The 18,331-nt window shown below is 52.6% G+C and overlaps 1 protein-coding gene and 1 pseudogene across 5 annotated transcripts in view; both read left to right on the top strand.

Moving 5' to 3' along the window:
* Nucleotides 1-18,331, top strand: part of MYO18A (myosin XVIIIA) — a 168,716-nt gene that overhangs the window by 10,712 nt on the left and 139,673 nt on the right. Inside the window, exon 1 of one of the 5 annotated variants that reach the window (XM_073315971.2) lies at nt 4,650-4,817. The exons of 2 other annotated variants lie outside the window; for them this stretch is intronic. The gene's annotated coding sequence lies outside the window, so the exon portion shown is untranslated. Of the gene's footprint in view, nt 1-4,649; nt 4,873-17,166; nt 17,275-18,331 lie in introns of those variants that run through there. 2 more of the 5 variants (XM_073315970.2, XM_073315972.2) reach the window with 2 other exon arrangements.
* On the top strand, nt 7,079-7,846 carry LOC140899828 (small ribosomal subunit protein uS11 pseudogene; annotated as a pseudogene).

Genomic DNA, 18,331 nt, shown 5'->3' with positions numbered 1-18,331 from the left:
TAAAGAGATGCGAAAGGGCCTTAGGTAAGCCGCACCTTTCAGCTTTATTTCACACTCCACTTCAGAGAAGAGACCCTTCTCGGCAAGGCACAGCCAGCCCCGCCCCTGCTCTGAAAGGGGGTCCCTCTATGTCTATCTCAGCATGGCTTTTAAGGGTTACCCCTTCACCTCACTGAATACTGAATGGGTGTTTTTTCACGTATGAGCCGCCCAAAGCTGCTTTAGTGTGCTTGGCAGCAGATAAAATCCCTGTCAGCTTTCAACTACGCATTGGGCACAGACTGCATATGAAGCTAGAGTCAATTACATCCCGACTGATCGTGCTCAGGGAGTCGGAATTAACTGCATGGCATAGATGGACATGCACAGACATTACGGGGATGAGCGTCAGGGACTGGACTGTCTGCTCACGTGAAGGCTCAGTCAGGACCCAATTGCTGTCGCAACGGCTTGAGCACAACAGGGATTTTGCCTGAATTAGCACTGCAACCTTTGTCTCTAAATCACTGGTACCCTGCGTGATTCCTTCTGAGCATCTGAACTGCAGAAATCCAGCTCTCTCCTAGTAAACTCCCTCCTGGCAGCTCCACAATCAGTTTCCCAGTGTTCCTGCCTTGGACTTTGTCCGATCAGAGCGTATTGATTCTTCACATCTAGATGCGCTAAGCAAAGTGTGTTTCTTTGCTTTGGCCCCAACTAGATTGGTGGTAAATTATTTCTTCCTGGATGGAACTGGCCAGAATCAGAGACCTGGGTCACTTCACAGGGCTGTATAAGAACTGGGTGAAGAGCAAAGAAAGGACAGACAAACAGATCTTAACAGTCTGAATATTTGTAATTAGCTCATCAGCACGGGATCTAGGTCCAAACATCCAGGAGTGACAGCTATTGTGAAATGTATGTAAGAATGGATTAACTGGTATTGCCATTGGAACACGTTTGTGATAATGCTACCATCATAGAGCCCGTTTCACCTCATGTTAGACGGATCCTGGCAGAACCCTCAAGGTCCTGTGTTCTCCTGCATTAGCTCACGGATACCTCAGGGACGGATGGCGCACCAGGGACATGAATGAGTTGCTTACTGGTTTTGTGAATGTGTTGGTTTTCCACATCCTGCTCTGTATTCTCTTCACTGGTTCCCCACAGGCTTCCCCCCGGGCCACCGGGCAGCTCTGGGTCAGCCGTTTATGGCAGCCCAGCACCACGCCCCTGCCAGTGGGAAGAAGTACCTGAGGACGCTTCTCATTTCCCGAAGCCTCCTGGTCAATGTGGTGGGAGTTGCTGGCGATGGCGCCAATGGTCCCAATTTACCTGCAACGACAGCTATGGCACTTTCACGCTTGCACCCCCCTGCGGTTCTGCCTCGGTCTCCACCCCACCCGCGCTCTACCCCGTGTGCTCCATCAGATCACCACAGACAAGAGGGAGGGAGTCCGTGTCCTTGAGCTTCCGCGAAGTCTGGCGGCCAGTGAGCAATTGCAGGGGAAGTGCGACCTTGGTCAAAGACCTAATGACTGGTCTAAAGCAGCACCCAAGAATCAGGAATCAGTGATGCGAAAACTCACCAGGATGACAGTTCAAGGCTCAGCTCATCTTTCAGATTGGGCCTTGGTCATGTATATTGCCCATGTGGCTGTGCGGTCCTGCATGCAGTGAGGATTCTGGGTGGGGCAGCATTACCTCTTTGGGTTTGATGTCTCACCTTTTCCAGTGGGAGACTTAGCCCTGCTCAGCCAGGACAGACTGCTTTATCTTACCATTTCCATCAACTGCGTTCTCGGAGTTGGCCTGGCTGTTCCTTTGAACCCTGACCGAGTTGCATTAGTGGGCCGCTCTTGGCTTTTGTATCCTCTTGTCAACTTACTCCACCTGCTCTGAGCTTACAAGACAGGAGGCTAGGAATGCAGACCAGAGCCCCTTCTCCTCCCGCCGATGGGCTCCATCTTGCAGGCCTCCCTGACACTGCCTCAGGAGAGACCTCTCTTCAAACCACAGTCTCCTTCAGAAATGATCCCAGTGACGCTTCCCCAAAGAAAAGCCCGATGTCAAATGCAAGCCTGGAAACGGAGCTAGAACACTCTGGCTTTAGAACATACCATGATCTGTGGATTTATTGGCCTGTGGTTACATTGGCAATGGCCACTGCAAACACACAATAGAAATACAGACAGATACAAACACAACAGACTTGGGTAACAGCTACGCTACAGAACTAATTGCTACACACACCATAAGGGCCATTTAAATGACTGTTTTAACCAGATGCTAGGTGGCCAAAACCCTCGGGCTGCCTTTACCTAGACGCTCCTGTCTCAGAGGTGTGCAGTTAACAGTCTTGATCACTCACTGATAAAGCCCAGAGTCCCATTTCAAACTCTGCCCCTAAATTAAGTTCCTGGAGTTCCCAGCTACGTTGACTTTGCAGATTTTAAATCCCATGGAAGGCAGTGGGACCTGGGCCTCTACCTCCCTTATGCTCCTTTGGAAAGCCCAGCCCTGGCCCTTAGGTTTCTGCAGCTATTTCCAGTTTGCATTGCCCTACATCTCCAGGGTATTTCTGACCACGGCAGTACTGTATCAGCCCCTGAAGGTGCACAGCTGCACCCGATAAGCTGCTTCACCTACATGGGAGATGTCCTGGTTGTAGGGCTAGCTGCTCCGCCGTCCCCTCTCTGGGGCACCCCCCAAGTATCAGGCCGTGTGTCTTTACCTATCCTAGGGTGGGATTCCACAATTCTCCACTCCCAGCCTAGGTGCTGGGCGACAGAACCCTGGGCATCCACCATGCTTACCTGGAGGCCCAGCTGAGTTCTGGTTCTTCCCTTCAGGAGTCTGTGCCCAGTGGAGTACTGTGACCAGGGTGGATAAAAATCAATGTGTGTTTTTTTTTTTTTAAATAAAAAAAATTGGATTTTTTAAATTTATATCAGATTTTTTTGATAAAATGCTTTTTGAGGAAAAAACCTATCTAAAGCTAGTTTTAATTAAGATACATTATAGCTCAAAGACATCTCATCCTGGAAGAGGGGTTATAAATTCTAATTCTATAGTATGAGACAATATATTCATGTAATGTTTAAGAAAAGTTTTGTAAAGGAGTTCCAATAGTTGATGGATTAGGGACCCAATCTGATGGGGTTCCAGGGGCTTCTGTATAGATTATTTAGGTTAATCTTTCTATCTACCCACTGGGACTCAGTGCTCAGTCTAGAAGATACCATCAGAGATGCTTAGTTTTGCAGTTCTCAGACTGTGGATTTGTGTCTCCAGAGATAACATGCTTGTTAACAGCAAAAATGACATTAAATAAATAAATAAATGAATAATATATAGAGGTGAGAAATAACAGATCTCAACTCTATTGTCCCTCTGCAGATTTGTGTACACAGAGTCAATCCCTTACCTCCGTCTAAAAGTGCAAAATTTCAAAAAGTCCAGTGAATAGAAGATTGTTGGGGGCGGAATAGATCTGGACAAGGAGAAAAAGTCTGGAGATAAATGTGAGAAGGGAGGGACAGGCACTAGAAACAAAAGTGAAACTGTTTGGGAAGCACATTCCAGAAGTCTGGAGATCCTTCTGAGTGTAGCCTTCATTGATTTGAGATCTACCATACATTCTCTCACTAAAAGGGAAAATCTATAATGGCAGCAGGCCACAAAAGAGACCCAGTTTGGGAATAAGAACCATTCAAGAAATGTATGTTTGTTGATGATGTTTTAAAGAAAGTCACATCAGTGAACTGGTGGAAGTCACTTAAGCACTTGGCTTCAGAGACTGTTGAAGTGATAATCTCACTTTTAACAGCAGTAACTTCTTCTGCCAGTGTAGAAAGAATATTTTCTTCCTTTGGACTAATTCATTCCAAATTGAGAAATTGTTTGGGTCCTGAAAAGCAGGAAAGCTTGTTTTTCTTTTCCAGATGATGACCAAACAGGAAAATGAAGGTGAAGATGACTGAGTGAGCTGCAGAAGCCAATACATTAAGTTTCTCATGTTGACCAGGCTGACACAGTCGATTTAATTTGTTGTTGTTTTTTTTTAAATATTTCATGTAACTATTTTAGTTAAAAACAATTTTAACAAAAACAAACCTGATTTAAAAAGGGCTGGGGGGAGGGGGTGCCGGGCTGTGGGGTGGGGGTGCCGGGCTGTGGGGTGCCGGGTTGGGGGCAGGGCTGGGTGTTCAGGGCTGTGGGGGGTGCCGGGCTGTGAGGAGGCGGGGCTGGGGGGGGCTCTGGGTGTTCAGGGCTGGGCGGGGCGCCGGGCTGGGGGCGGGGCGCCGGGCTGTGAGGAGGCGGGGCTGGGGGGGGCTCTGGGTGTTCAGGGCTGGGCGGGGCGCCGGGCTGGGGGCGGGGCTGGGGGGTGCCGGGTTCAGGGCTGGGCGGGGCGCCGGGCTGGGGGCGGGGCTGGGGGGGTGCCGGGTTCAGGGCTGGGCGGGGCGCCGGGCTGGGGGGTGCCGGGCTGAGGGCGGGGCTGGGGGTTCAGGGCTGGGGGGGGTGCCGGGTTGGGGGGCGGGGCGGGGGGGGTTCAGGGCTGGGGGGGTGCCGGGTTCAGGGCTGGGCGGGGCGCCGGGCTGGGGGCGGGGCTGGGGGGGTGCCGGGTTCAGGGCTGGGCGGGGCGCCGGGCTGGGGGGGGTGCCGGGTTAGGGGGGGGGCGCCGCGCTGGGGGCGGGGCTGGTGCCGCGCGCTGGGCCAGGCCAGGCCGCTCCCCTCCCCCGCCGCGTGCCGGCTCCGGGGCCGATCCGGGCTGGGCCCCGCTCCCCGCCCCCCGCCTCGGGCCCGTCTCGGCCGCGCGCCGCGAGCTCCTGCGGCCGGTGAGTGCGGGCGGGCGGCGGCGCCGGGCGGGGAGGCCGGAAGACGCGGAGCCAGGTACCGGGAGAGGCGGCCCGGCCCCGGGCCCCGCCGACATGGGGGGGCCGCTGTCCCCCCCCGTGTGTCAGTGTCGCCCCTCGCTGTTGTGTCTGCGGTGGGGGGTAGGGGTGTGTGTGAGAGAGACACCCCCCTCCGTGTGTGAGAGAGACACCCCCCCGTGTGTGTGTGTGTGTGAGACCCCTCCCCCCCCCGTGTGTGTGTGAGACCCCTCCCCCCCCCGTGTGTGTGTGTGTGAGAGAGACACCCCCCCCGTGTGTGTGTGTGTGTGAGACCCCTCCCCCCCGTGTGTGTGTGTGTGTGAGACCCCCCCCCGTGTGTGTGTGTGTGTGAGACCCCCCCCCGTGTGTGTGTGTGTGTGAGACCCCCCCCCCCCGTGTGTGAGCGCGGTGTGTGGGGGATGGGGGGCACGCCCTGGTTTCGCGGTCCCTGGTGGGGCAGCCCCCCGATTCTGGGGTGGGGGGGCTGGCCCCGGCAGGATGGCCGTGGGGGGGCTGGGCCCGGCCGTGGGGGGGCTGGGCCCGGCCGTGGGGGGGGGGGCTGGGCCGGCTGCCTGGGCCCTGGGCGGCGGGCGGCCCCGACCGCAGCGGGGGAGCAGCCTGCCCGCCCCGCCGCCTCGGAAGGGCCGCAGCTGCCTGGCACCTGGTCCCCTTCTCTCCCCTGGGCAGAGCAGCGGCGGGTGGAGGCGGAGGGAGCTGCTGCTTTGCTACACTCAAGCAAGATGCGGAGGGCTAATTGGGCTAATCCTGGGGAATACTTGGTAGCCTGGGACGGGAAACGCAGACCTCTTCCAGCTGCCCTGTGCTGCTGTTACTGCTAGTCCTTTGCCTGCTGTTTGCCTCCCCGTTTCCGAGGTAGGGGAAACCCTCCTGCGTAATGAAAAATTTCACACCAGTGCAGGGCTTCCTTCGTTCCTCCCTCTGGCCCTGGCAGGGCTGGGTCGCATCGCGCTGACTCGGAGGGCTGGTCTCATTGCTGCAGTAGAAGCGCCACTGAGAGTGTGTTGTCGCCCGTGAGAAGGGCGGTGGGCTTGCCGAGGCTGGGTAAGGGGAGACCTGTTCAGTTGCCTGTAGCCCTTGGGCTGCAGGGCTGCGACTTTTGGCCTAATAGCTCGAAAGCAGCCAAAAGTATCACTGGGGGTGGCTGAGGTTTGATCTGCCTGCCTCCTGCCCAGGGGGTTATTGTAAATTAAGTTGCTTAGGGAGGAATATATAGAATAGCAAATGTCTGCTGAGGGGTTCAGAAACTCTGTGGTTTCAGGCAATTTGTGCAGGAACTAAACTTAGGACAATGACATAAAACAATACTTGCATGCAACCAGTACTTTGGGGAAGGTAGTGGCTGTTTTTTTTTGGGGGGGGGTGGGGGGTGGACCTCAGAATTCCCTCTATCAGATGGAACTAAGGAGCTCCAAGTCTAGGGGGTGCTTTTAAAAAAAATTTACAGGCAGTTTTCTTAGCCATGGATCTGTACAATCTAACTTCGGAAATAGCTGTTTGATTCCAGCCAGAAAATCATCTGATCTGTAACAACACATGAAAGATTTCAGAGTAACAGCCGTGTTAGTCTGTATTCGCAAAAAGAAAAGGAGTACTTGTGGCACCTTAGAGACTAACCAATTTATACAGTATGCATCCGATGAAGTGAGCTGTAGCTCACGAAAGCTCATGCTCAAATAAATTGGTTAGTCTCTAAGGTGCCACAAGTCCTCCTTTTCTTTTAACACATGAAAGGTAATTTCTGTCTTTGTAGGGTCTAATTCAAACAAAGCCTTGAACTTTGAACAATAATGAACTCCTCGCTTTACTGTTGTTTGCCATGTTGATTCTGTTTGCTGTGGCAGAAAAGAGCTGCATTTGCTCACCCCTGAAGCTTAAGGTGTCAGAAATGTATCCTAGGTGCAGACCTTGCATCCTGGCAACTGGCAAGTAGGGTCTGAATCACAGCTCCTCTTGTGGGAGAACTGAAACCTTAGTGTGGCGAATGGGTGACTTCCTTGTAACCTCTAACCTGCATTTTCCCCAGCATTTCCAGGTTGTACTGTGCCAGATGCTGTTGAATAATTGCTCTCAATTTCTCTCCCACCCGAAACCTAACCCTGTGCTGAATAATTTCTCTGCAATGTACATTTTGTAATTAGTATCTAATCTTGGTTTGTAGCCGCCTTTATTACAAAACTGCCCTTGTTTGTGCTGAAGCAGGTATTGCAAGCAAGACCTGGGTGTAGCGGACAGGGTTATGGCCTTGTGTGGGGCTCGCAGGGGAGGGTGGAATGCAGATGTGCAAATACTATGGAAATCCTTCCAGACAGTGTCACCAGTTCAGAGAGTGACACTTCAGACTGTCGACAGTTGTGCTTGTTTGTGTTTAGCCTTCTTAGCCAGAGCTGGGGAGTGTTTATCCTTTCCGGTGTTGGGTGCCCGAGAGGATGCACAGAAATAGCACCGCATAAAGGTAAGGAGAAGAAGGAAGAGCAGGTCATCAGCTTGGGACCGCCAGTTGCCGAAGGGGAAAATGTGTTTGGCGTCTGCCATATCTTCACTTCCTTCAATGACACTTACCCATGTAACTGATCTCTCTGGCAAGGAAACCGTCTGCCGAGTGGCTGGTGGCATTCAGGTGAAGGCTGATAGACGAGTCTTCGCCCTCTGCTGCTATGTTGGCAGCCCAGGATGTTGCCCAGCAGTGCAGGGAGCTGGGCATCACTGCCCTTCACATCAAGCTGCGAGCTACGGGTGGAAATAGGACCAAGACTCCTGGACCTGGTGCCCAGTCAGCCCTCGGAGCTCTCGCTCGTTCTGGAATGAAGATTGGGCACATTGAGGATGTCACCCCCATCCTCTCTGACAGCACTTGCGGAAAGAGTGGTCGCCAGGGTCGTCGTCTGCAAACTGTGGCTGGCTTTTGTTTCATCATTAAATCTCTCTCAAAAAAAAAAAAACAACAAAACCCAGCAGCCAAAAGGAACAGATGAATCAGCTGGGCTGTTTCCTTCACTGCCCCCATGTTGTCTGCTGGAGGGTGAGCTCACTGCAGGGCCGTGGCCATTGCAAAATATATCAAAACCTGCCTCAGAGAAGGGCAGCTCCTTTTGTGTGGGACTTGGATGGAAAGGAATCTGTCTCATCCGGATGCATCTTTGCATATGCATAAGGTTAGGCAGAGACTAAGTTACTCCTTGAGATTTGCTAAGGATGCTGGGAAATAGTGCTTTGTAATTAATCTTCCTTATTATAGGGAAACGCTAAATTCTGATTTCCTCAGATTAGTCAATGAACCCTACGGCTCGTAATGATTGGATCTCGAGTGCTCTCAACCCATCCTTTACACTGGTGCAAGTAATGCAAAGTCCCATCTAAATGGGCAGTATAACCTCGTGCTGACTTGGGTCTTCTGTCTGCACTGCTCATGGAAACAGCATTAGCACCATACTATTAGAAATCCTAGGCAGCATGGGTCCACACAAATTGATTTTAAAACTGATTAAGTTAAATCTGTGCAAACCCCTGTGTAGACACTTCAATTTTGGTTTCAAAGTGACTTATTTCTATTTAGCGAAAAACCTGATCCTAATCCTCTTCTGGTAAATTGATATAAATCAGGTTTATGTTTTTTTAAGAGAGATTCCATGTAGCGTTTTGCTTTGGTTTAACAAAATCAGCGTCACACCTCTTGTTAAACCAGTGCTGCTTTGCTTAGATGAGCCCTTAGCATGGTTTGCTAAAGAGGTGCTACAACAACTTCCCAGGACAGGCTAGGCAGGGCCTGAAAGATAGCTTTCCTGTGTGCCAAAATGTCTGTATAATCAGAGCAGATAGGGTCATCTCATTAAATGCACAATGCAATCAGTGTCCAGAACAGAGGGCTTGAACCGTTATGTAACTGAGCCAGAAAGAAAGAGTCTAGCAACAAATGGGTGCTCCAAGGTCCTTTTGTTACCACTGTATTGAACAAGAATGTACTTCGTTTGAGAGGAGTTGTCTAGAGAGTCTCAGTTTAGGTGCTTCCCCCAGAAGGTCTAAAGGCTTTCTGATTTTTCAGTGTTAAGCAGCAGTTTGTCATTTTCATGATTTTATCCAGAATACAAAGGTGGGAGGGGGACTGGGTGGGTTGGGGATGGTTTATATTGGAGAGTTTCACCTCTGGGCGCCATCCCATCGGACAGCTGTTCAGTAGTCCTTGTGAAACAAGTTGGTGGGTCTCATTTTATTTCATAGAGAAACAGGTGCCCACGTCACAAAACCTGCTACTGTGGTTGGTGCTTGTATTAATGGTCTGGGTGGCCAGATCAAGGACTGATGGGTGGTCCCTGCGGGGTGGGGCTGAGGCAGTGGTGCCCAGGGAAGCTCAGTCTGCTGCTGGCCTTGCTCTGTGGAGAGAGAAGATTCCATCTCTGGGCTTGCCAATGCAGCACTGAATTCACTTTTGTTTGGGGCACCCCTGGGGAGAAAGAGCCAGCCCGAAGTATGGGCCAGGAGCAAATGTCAATACTGAGATGTAAAGGTACTCAGGGCTGTTGGGGAGATGTGTCAAAGAATGGGTCTCCTGCCACAAAGGGTGAATGCAGCCCCACCCAGGACACTGGAGTGCAAACGTGGGGAAGGGAGCGGCTAGGATACGGTGCAGGTTTGGGAGTGTTTAATGAGTGCTCTGGAGGAATTTTTGTTAATTGGGCAGCGGAGGGTGGAGAGCAAACAGTGGAGTTGGTGAGTGGGAGGGAGTGATGCTTGGGCGGAGGGTGAGGCAGGAGCTGGGTACTGCTGAGCTGGGCCGTGCAGACACGGTTGCCATATTTTAGTCTGGCAACTTGCACGAGGGAGAAGTGGCTGAGTATTTTAACTCTATGTATAGATACGCCCCCCCCCACCCCCAATCCTGTGTTGCAGTGGGCTGGGACCAGGACTTCTGGAGTCTGCTCTTTGCTGTGCTCTGATTCCAGGGAGCTTGGGCAAATTGTGCATCAATCTCTCTCTCTGTAACGTGGGCACTCTGGTACCTTGGATAAGGTGCTTTGAGACTGGAGCGTGAGCATGCTGTGTGTGAAGTGTCGCTGTGTTCTTCCGCTCCGTCCCTGCTCCATGGAGAGTCTGTCCTTTCTGAATAGCCCCCCCTCCCCCCGGTAAGGCCTCTGGCCTGCCATCTCTGCTCCTCCCCTCTCCTCCTTGGCTAACTCTACCAATCACGCCCGAAGTATGCAGTTGTTCTGAACACATCTAGGGCCAGATAAGCTCCATGTGACACAAGAGCGAGTCCGTGAGAGATGCACTTGGAGCTCAGAGCGTGTAATTCGGCAACAAGGGATCATTTCTCTCCTGGTGACCTGGGCTTTGCACTGGTGGGGTAGAGCGCATGAGACCCATGAAAATCGGCTCTGCAGGGGATCTCTGCTCTGTAGCAGGGGCATTGGGCGAGAGCCTGCCTTTCAAGGTATCGTCCTGTCTCTACGCCTGTATGAAGGGTGTTCTTCAGCCGGACTGCACAAGCAGCTGGTGACACAATTTTCCTTTGGAGTGAGTGTGTCTTCCTCCTCAGCTAAGCGCCCAACAGCCTTTGGTGTTTCTAGCAGACGGTAGCGGTGGCATGGCTATAACAGCCAGGGATGTTTGCTTAGAACCGGCGCCCACAGACCTGGCTCCACCAGGGGCCCTGTTGTCAGCTTTGGGTGCAGCCCTCGGGCTTCTGGCGTTTTTATCCAAAGGAACAAATTGCTGTTGCTCTCCTCTTCTTCCCAGAGGTGCACCAGGGCCCAGCATGGTATCAGAAGTGCTAAACCCAGGGTTGTGAGTTCAATTGTTGAGGGGGCCATTTAGGGATCTGGGGCAAAAATTGGGAATTAGTCCTGCTTCAAGCAGGGGGTTGGACTAGATGATCTCCTGAGGTCCCTTCCAACCCTATGATTCAATTCAATTCAATGAGAAGGGTCCGGTGCATGGTGGGACTTGTAGTCCTGTGGGCTCCCCCTCCACATGACAGAGGAGGGTGCCATTGGGCTGCATTGTCTCCCTGGGTTGCCTTTTGGCCAGGCTGCCCAAGTGCTGTGTGCCATCCCTCTGCATTCTTGTTGCTGTCTGTGGGATCCAGCTAAGTAACCTGGCTGGCTCTCCAGGCCCCTGGTGCCCAGCACCATGCCTTGCTACTGCCCTTGTGTGAATAATGGAGTGGTCTTTAAGTTGGGAGCATGTAGCTTGTGCTGTTAATTGGCAGTGCTGGCTGATTAGCCATGCAAATTGTAACACCTTCCCGTCTGTTGGGGGAAATAAAAGACTCGGCTGGAGTGTGTGCGCACGCACGTGGGTGGGGGGGAAGGAGGGGAAAAGGAGAGGGTTGTGTCTCTTCCGGCAAACAACGTCCTGCGGAGGCCTTGCCTGTCTCAAACACCCCAGCTGTAACTGACTCCCTGTGTAAAGGCCTTGCTGGGTAGTGGCTGAGGGGGATGGCTGGCTGCTTTAGGAAGGAGGTTCTTTTGCCCTCCGAGGGACTCGGAGAGGGTGGGTGAGTGAATCACACTGCGGTGTGATGATAGCAGTGGTATCTTGATCACTGTCTGTGGCCCATAGGAGCTGGTGACGATGGTCCCAGGCTGGGATCCCATCTTTCCTTGTAATTTTCTGTTCTGCTTGTGTGACTCTGCCTGGTGCAAGGGAAGCAGTCCTGACCCATGGCAGAGTGCTGAATGACCCTTGTGCCGAGATCCGACGTCCTACTGGTTCCTTCCTGGCAAGAATGGGGTTCGAACCTTTCAAAATACCAGAGGACGTAGGGCCACATGGGTGGAGAACATAAGGCACTTCAGGAGCAGAGTGAGGGCCAGCATGCTTGACCATGTGTCTGGTTTATTGCAGTTCACTCCCTCTGTGTTCTTGCCAGACCCCTCAAATCCCTGATGTCTCAGGTGGCACATTCATCCAGGTGTGTTGGCTTTGACTGCTGGTTGTGCAGGAAACTCCCAGCTTCCAACCCTCCCCCATAGAAATGCAGGCTCTGAGGATGGCATGGTTCCCGGAGGCGGATTTGGGGCGAATGATAGTAGTTGTGTGAGATCTGTGGCTGAGACACTCAGTGTCTTAGCATTGCAATTGCTTCCTGGTGGTTTGAGCTGAGATCTCCATTGCTCTGATTCACTTGGAATCTGGCTCTCTGTGGAAGAAACCTCTTTGCTTTCCCTGGCATCACCTCTCCTGTCCTTCCTTCCCACTGATGTGGATCTGAGGCACTGGGAATGCTGGGAGCAGAACTGGTCCCTGAGAAAATGTGGTGGAGCCCTCTATAAGATTTCCCATTAGCCTTTCTGATATCAGGAGCCTTTTCCCATCTGGGGCCTCTGCAATCCCCTCTCCAGTAAACGCTTTGGAGATGCGGGGCTGGTAGATGGCGGCCGTTTAGCGTGATCATGCCCGTTGGCTAGTATCTCTGTTCTGTGTGAGCCTCACCGTCCCCGCTCCTGGATGCATCCCTTCTAAAGCGGCGGGGAGCACCTCTGCTATGTAAGGCTAATCTGATAGTGATGATATTCTATTTTCCTTGCTTGTTGGCTAGTAACCTCCCAGCCCCGCTGGGGGCTGGGACCCTTCTGGGCTGGAACAGTAACTACAGTGCTCTAGTGGGTTTTGCCGTTGTGCTGTGCGCTGTCCCCATGCTGTGTGTAGTATAGCTCCATCAGTGTGCTGGGTGCTTTGCAGGCAAATATGAAGGGAGGGCCTGCTCTGACAGATGAGCTGTAGCTGGAGAGTGGGGTGGGAGACTGCAAAGAGCTGGGTGATCACATGGGGGAAGTTCAGCATCTCATTAGCTCCCTGTGGCTCTGTGAGAGTGGAGGCCCAGAGCCCCTAGGGCAGAGCAGTGTCTTTACTTCTGACGGACTGGGAACCTGAAAGTCCTTGAGTTTCACGCCCTACGCAAGGAAGGGCCGAGACCTCCAAGTGCCTGGAGAGGCTGTGCCTTCTGTCAGGGTCCCCGTCTGTCTGTCCTGCCTGAGTTTTACTGTCGCTGTGCTGGCCCTGGCTGCTTCCCCCATTCCGTTCCTGGCTGCTCAGCCGGAGGGCTCCTCTTGAAAGGCATCTGCTCAGTCTAAGGAAGAATGCAGGGCAGGGTCAGCGGCTCAGGTCAGTTGCTGCAGTATTCAGGACTTGAAGCCAAGAAGGAAGGAGTTGAGGCGGGGGGCAGGGGGAGGACTTGCTCGGTTCCCTCTTTGGGGAGAGAAAGCAGGGAGTGTCCTACAGCTGAGTACAGGCTTCCTGGGCTGTGGCTGGCTGTGGGGAATGGAAGCAAAGCAGGCAAGCGACTGCTATGTGGTGTGTGCATCTGGTAACATGGAGGACTTAGAGAAAGAGTCTGAGCTCTCCACTGTTGCGTTTCAGACGAGCTACATATGGGCCACAAGGCATTGGGGTGCTGGGTGAGAGGGACACAGGTCGGAGTCAGCTCTGCCACTGACCCAGCTCTGTTCCCAGCTCTGCCACTGACCTGCTGTCTGGGCATGTCACTTCTTTCTCCTGTGCCGCAGCTTCTTCCTCTGGAAAGTGGGGCAGGTAATGCAGCCCTGCCACACAGGGACCACAGGGTATGTCTACACTGCAGATAGACACCTGTGGCTGGCCTGTACCACTGACGGGCTGGGGCCAAGGGGCTGTTTGTTTGCCATGTAGACATTCAGGTGGGACTGCAGCGAGAGCTCTGGGACTCTCCCACCTCGCGGGGTCCTAGAGCCCGGGGTCCTAGAGCCCAGGCTCCAGCCTGAGCCTGAATGTGTACGCCGCAGTGAAACCACCCTCAGTCTGCATCCCTTTCCCTGAGTCAGCTGGCATGGGTCAGCCGTGGGTGTCTAATTGCAGTGTAGACATACCTGGTGAGGATTAGTTAGTTACTGAAGATGGAAAGTGATAGCACAGGAACATGGGAATTGCCACAGTGGGTTGGACTAGTGATCCACCTACTCCAGTGGCCAGTACCAGATGTCTTGAAAGCCCACAGTGGATAGTTCTGGAATAACTTGCCCCTGGGGCATTTCCTCTTGACCCCATGACTTAGCAGTGATTCATGCCCAGAAGCAGGAGGATAACGGTTTCTCCTCTCTCACATAGAGGTGCTCAGTGTGAGTTAGGGTAGATTGAGGCTTTAGTGTGGGATGTTTCCAAATGTGTCAAAGTTTATGAACATTGATAAATGAAAGGTATCCATGGACCAATGGCAAGACAAGTTAGGGGAGGGAATAGCTTTTTTTGGACCAACTTCTATTGAGAGAGAAGGGACCACCTCAAATGAGGAATCCCCTCAAGCTCCACACGCTGGAAGAATGCATACCTCAATGGACTAATGACATTGAGGCTTTCAGTACAGAGCCGGCATGGCCAGAAGAGCCAAGAAAAGACACATGCTCTTCAGATTGTGCTGTGAACAATCTCAAGTGTCAGTTCTCCCTCCTTGGCCTGCGTGTTCATGCCCAGGCTGGATGTGTGGCCTGGGCAGGCAGCTTAGTCATGTTCTTCGGGAGGGTTACAGGAGATTGCAGTGCCTGGCTGGGGCCTTGCTGACGTTTGGGGCTCTGCTGCTTAAATTTTCATTCATTTCTTAGCCAGAGGCTTTGCCCCCGCTGGCTGTGTGCTCAGGGCCACATTGTGTAACCAGTGGCCCCTTGCTTGGACTCCTGTGTTCTCTGCCCATCTTACCCTTGGGGTGGGATTAAAAACTGGAGTTTGTGAGCTGCCCCTGGTATGTCTAGCCAGGTGCAATGTGCCAATGCTGCACAAGCCTGGCTCGGAGCCCAGAGGTGCCTGAGGAGATGGGGAAGGAGGGAGGTCTCGTGGGTCCCTTTGGAACTGCTGGGAGCTTTGCTCTGACATGGGGCCTTGTTCAGTCTGGAGCAAGCAGATGCATCTCCCATATGGTCTGGGTGATGGGAATGGAGGGTAAGTGACGTGTAGATGAGGGTTCAGAGCTGTGTGGCTGCTAAGGGAGTGTAATAAGGGGGCGGGGTGGGAGCGGTTCAATAAAGCGTGCAGGGGGCAGGCAGGTCTGCTTATTCTCACACCCTCCAGATTGTTTTCTCCTGCCTTTAGTGTGTAATCTGCACTCATTCTGCAGCTCTGCTGACTGGCCAATCACACAGCTGCTTACGTCACTCCGGTCTGTGCCATGTGTGCACAGCTGAGAGCCATGCTGGCAGCTCCCTGGGTGCCCCAGGGCTGCACCTAGTTATCACGAAACAGAGCAAATTGCAGCCACTTTCATCATGAGAGCAGAGGTGCGGCTGGCGTAGGTGACTGGTTCCAGCGTGCCTTGCTGGCTCTCCCCACAGGATGCAGAAGTAGGAGAGGAACAGTCGTGTGTGGTACACATGTGCGGAGTTGCTGTTGGGGTGTCAAATCCAGCACAGAGCAGAACCTTTACATTATCCCCCCGCTGCACAGACCGAGGGCAGGCGCTGCAGTAGGAGGCTGATGAAGGCTCCAATGTTGTGGCAGTTGGCAGGATGCTGGGGCAGGTGAATGCAGTGGTGAAGCCAAGCTGTGTTTTTTTTGACCTTGTCCCCTCTCAACATGTGACAGGAGTTCTTGTGGGTCTTGTGGGCCATGCTGCATGTGCTGTGGGTGCGTGTCCCGGGCTCCTTGTGTCTGTCTGTGTGGGCTTGTGGCTGGCCCGCATTGGGAGGTGACATGTTTCTCCAGCTCCTTCCCTGGCAGCACCTGGTGGCAGAGCCTGGAGTCCGGAGCTCACTGTCGACAAGCTGCTTCTTTCTCTTGCCTTGTCCTGGCTTTGCCAGCTGGGAATCCAGATTCCCCTCATCCATGAGCTCTGTACTCGCTAGGCCGAAGGGTCTGTTAAAGGGTGAGGCTTCAAAGGAAAAGCACTTTGTACATGGATAGTTGGCCCTTGAGGTAGGGACCGTGTCGTCTCATTTGTCTGTCCAGCAGGGAGCATGCCATTGCTGTGCCTAAATAAGAGCCACGCAGGCTGGCATTGCTCTTGGGGCTTGTCTACATTTGAACGGTCATTTGGATTAAGGGAGGGTGTTAATTTAAAATGCAATAGGTATTGCTGAATAACTCCATGTGTGGACAAGCCCTTACTCTATTGCTGGTTTCAGGAGTCAGAGGAAAGGTGCTCAGTACTTAAATAAAAGGAAGGCAGTGTTCGTCTAGAGTGAGATTCAGGACTCCTGGCTTCCATTTCAGCTTTGTTGCTTTGGGCAACTCCCATCTCCGCTCTGTGCCTCAGAGTCCCCATCTGTGAAATGGGTCTAACAATTCCTGCCCACTGGAAAGCAGTGAAGATTAATGGTAGCAGCTAGTAGGAGGCATGGAAGGCACTCTGGAGGGACAGACTGCTGGTCCTCTACAGTGTTGCCTCAGCATTGATTGACATCCCTGGGCCTCCTGATGTCTCTATTCTGTTTGGCAAGCGCTGGGTTTTGGTTTTGTTTGTTAGCTGTGCCTTGAAATGGGCTGAAATAATCCTGCTCTTTGTCCTGCCTCGTGCGTGCGCTCTCCTTGGTGTTGTTACAGCTTAGTGCGCAGCCAGTATTTACCTAACAGCTGTTGTACAGCCAGAAGAGGGAGCTTAGGAACCCAGCACAATGGCGTGTGGGCGCGCGCGTGCTCGCACTACGTAAATTGCTTCTGTGTCTCAGAGCTTAACGAACTGACGGCTCTGAAAGCAGATATTTACAATCTGGAGTATTCTCCCATCAGATACATTGTGTTAAGGGTAATTTCTTTAACTGCGTGACTTCCTGCTACATTTACATATCATTGTCATTCTGGATCTCTCCATTTTTTTCCATACAGCTGTTAGATTTTGTCTTGTTTTTAGTGGAGTTTGGAGTGTAATTGGCCAGAATCTGTGTGTGCAATACTGAGGAGGAAAGAATTGTCTTGAGAGAGCCATATCTCTTACCTGACAGCGAAGGGTGTGATCACAGGATACGGTTTTGTGACACCACAGAGCGTGCACCTCTGGTGTTGTCTGGACTTCCTTTTGGCTCTGGGCATGTATAATGGCTCAGACCTGTCGGCCCACTGATTTTGGATGTATGCTATTATCAGGGTGTTGACCTGGGTATTGGCTAAAACCCCCATAAAGGGGGAGGAGAAATGTCCCTCTCTAGATGAGTAAAGCAGCAATTCTTGCAATTCCTCTTTGGCCGTGTCTGGGGCAGCCCTGGAGAAGGCAGCTGGAGCAGTAGCCCTGGCAGGGGCTTTGTTTCTTGCTGGGACTGATTGGCTAAGGAGTGAGCCAGGATGTTCATGTGTCTGTAACGTCTTTGCAGCAGGCTGGGTACCACCCCCAGAGTCAGGGAGATGCAGCTGAATGAAAGAGTGACTGTTCCTAGAGGTCGCCTGGCAGCATCACGGGTTCTGCGTTGCAGAGGCTAATTTTAAACGCTTATCACTGTCTCAGAGGAACGTGAGTTTCCAGGATCCTGTTTATTATAATAATAATAATTAATAATAATCATTTAAAAATTACTAATAAGGGCTATGTCTTCCATGCTCCCTGCAGGAAGCGTCCCTTCCCCCAGGCAGGGACAGCTAGCTGCTGCTGTTAGTCCAGGTCCCCTTTCTTCTGGGTCACTGACAGGGGAGGGGCCTCAGCGCTCAGGGGTTTTGTGACAGAGGGAAAGAGGCACAGCTGCTTTTTGAAAGGCCCAGGACAGAAGCCTAGGGCAGGGCTTTCCCCTGTCCTAACAAGGCCTCTGTTTATTTTAACCAGGGGCTTTTTGAGTGAGAGAGCAAGACACTCTTACAGCTACAGCAAAGCAAGAATGGGCTGTATGCATCCCATATCAGGGAGGGACTCTCTGTGCGGGCTTAAACCCTGCAAGTAAAATCAGCCCTCTGAAAAGCAATTCCTCCTTTTACTTGGCGGGCCCTGCATTCCCCTGCAGCTAATGGCCTGCCCTGCCTAAGGCACAGCAGGGGATGGATGCATGGGAAATTCTCCTGTAGAGGTTAGTGGTGCTCTCCAGTGCAGGGGAGCAGTAGAGGAAGTTCAGGTCTTGACAGGTGGAGGGATTGGGGCAGAAGAAGGGGATTTTATTTCAAAACGTGCCCATGTGACCTGAGTGGATCTGGAATTGTCTTTGGAAGAAGCTTTTCCGTCTGCCTTTGACATCCACCGTATTCTGCCTGTGGTGCACCGTGCTGGGCTCTCCCAGCACCGTTACCTTTGAGCTAGAGGGGAGGGCAGAAAAGCTTGTACACAGGAGCCCTGTGTTAACCCTGTCCTGATGTTCTCTCTCTGGCAGAGGGTCATTTGCTGTGTTCAGGCATCCTAGAGGAGTGTGGGTTGGCTGCATGCAAAGCACTGCTGGACACCTGCATCCTCTCCTTATTGGGAAGAGTCTTTAGTGCTGTTGAAAGCTGCTGGATTGACAGTCCGAGAGATGAGCTTTTCTGCCTCCCCCCTGCCTGTGCACAGGGGTGGGGACACAGGGGGTGGTGTGTGGGGATGCTGTTACAGC

Source organism: Lepidochelys kempii, chromosome 17, assembly GCF_965140285.1.
Source record: "Lepidochelys kempii isolate rLepKem1 chromosome 17, rLepKem1.hap1, whole genome shotgun sequence".
NCBI classification, from domain to species: domain Eukaryota; kingdom Metazoa; phylum Chordata; order Testudines; family Cheloniidae; genus Lepidochelys; species Lepidochelys kempii.
Note: the sequence above shows the minus strand (reverse complement) of the source record. Positions and strands in the feature narration are given on the sequence as shown.